The sequence below is a fragment of the Octopus bimaculoides genome, chromosome 1 (genome assembly GCF_001194135.2).
Source record: "Octopus bimaculoides isolate UCB-OBI-ISO-001 chromosome 1, ASM119413v2, whole genome shotgun sequence".
NCBI lineage: Eukaryota > Metazoa > Mollusca > Cephalopoda > Octopoda > Octopodidae > Octopus > Octopus bimaculoides.
This window is the reverse complement of record NC_068981.1, coordinates 148,241,894-148,243,814: the sequence shown is the minus strand read 5'-3', so window position 1 is coordinate 148,243,814 and position 1,921 is coordinate 148,241,894. Positions and strand designations below refer to the sequence as shown.

Genomic DNA, 1,921 nt, shown 5'->3' with positions numbered 1-1,921 from the left:
ATATATATATATATATATATACATATATGCGACAGGCTTCTTTCAGTTTCCGTCTACCAAATCCACTCACAAGGCTTTGGTCGGCCTGAGGCTATAGTAGAAGACACTTGCCCAAGTTGCCACGCAGTGGGACTGAACCCGGAACCATGTGGTTAGCCACTCTAATAAAACACACAACCTCATCATCAACATCATTTGATATCCACTTTTCCATGCTTGCATGGATCAGACAGGATTTGCTGAGGTAGATTTTCTACTGCTGAATGCACTTCTTGATGCCAATTCTCACCTGTTCCCATGCAAGATAATATGATATTTCCCCATGGCCAGGCATATTTTTCATGAAAGGCTAAAATTTCACAATGCCTCTTGTATGATGTTGAAGATGCTGAGTTTCAAAAATAATCAAAAACAGAGAATTTAGTAAAATAACTTAACAAAAGTTTGTTGTGTCTTGGAAGTCATTGTGCCAATTATAATAACATATGCACTGGTTCAATTCCACTTCTTTATTGTTAGTCTGAGAACAGACCTTGGAGCAAGAGGCAAAATGGCTAAGTCACTGAAAAGGCCACAAACAGTGATGAAAAGCTTCGACTAACTAACAACCTATTGACCGTTTAACCAGTATATTAAAAAAATAATCAATTAGTTTGTTGGTTACATATTTAACCAATTGATTTATAATAAACAAGTGGAATTGAATCTGTGTGTTTATTATTATTGGTGTAATGACTTTCCCAAGACACGACAAAATTTGTTTCACCACATGAATTCACATCTAGAATCTTGTAAACCAAATACAAAGACTTAACAAAATGATTTTACATAAAATAATGTTGGATGATTTTATTGAAAATATCACTTTGTAATAAGGTTTGACTCAAAGAAATCTGTAGTGGTCTCAGACTGGTTGGGATCAAAATGATTAATATTCTTTTCTCCATAAAGTGGTCTAGTGGTTAGGATTCTGTGCTCTCACTATAGCAGCCAGGGTTCATTTCCCTGCTTGGGAAGAAAACTTTTTTTCAAGGCAGTGTCCCAGCATGGCCACAGTCTAATGACTGAAACATATGAAAAGGTAAAGATATAAAAAAAAAGTGTACTAACCTTAGTGACATTTTGTGAGGTAGCCATTTTAAAATGTCATTGTCATCAGGTAAACACACACATATGCACACACACAAATGGTTTCCTTCATGTTCTTACTATAAAGTCAGGGCATTAGAAATTGTAGCTACAGATATCAGAACATTTTGACAGTTTTATTCCAAATTTAAAACTGGAATTCCAAAAAATTGAAATATCTTGGAAACCATTCTCCCAAGCTTTTTTTAAAATTTTTTTATTGCAGTATACATTATAAAAATAGTTTGGTTAATTTTGTGCATAAAGTTAAAAAATGAATTCAAAACACACACATACAAACATATCATTATTATCCATTTATTTTCCATGGTAGCATGGGTTGGATGGTTTGACAGGATCCAACAACCCAATGGAGCTCCAGGATCTGTTTTGGTATGGTTTCTATGGTTGGATGCACTTCCTAATGCCAACCACCTTACTGAGTGTATGTGTATTTTGTTTTGAAATGATGAATCTTGAAGCGCATAAAGCTATAACTGATGGCATTTGAATATTTGCATGTTTACAGGAGATGTGGGTCCAAGTTCCAAGAGCAATCTTTGACTATTTCTATCCAAATGGGTTTTTTTTTAACCCGATATATGTATACTATTATTTCTAGCTTCATGTACTTCAAGATTCATTGTTTAAATTATAATTATTTCACATTCTCTTGAACTTTATGTCAAAAATATGTGTGTGTGTGTGTGTATACACTCACACACATGCTGTGTCTGAATAGACACTGAGATTCTATATATATATATATATATATATATATATATATATATAT

The 1,921-nt window shown here is 33.5% G+C and overlaps 1 protein-coding gene across 1 annotated transcript in view; it reads left to right on the top strand.

Moving 5' to 3' along the window:
• Window positions 1-1,921, top strand: part of LOC106869711 (uncharacterized) — a 48,993-nt gene that overhangs the window by 12,037 nt on the left and 35,035 nt on the right. The gene's annotated exons all lie outside the window — the stretch shown is intronic.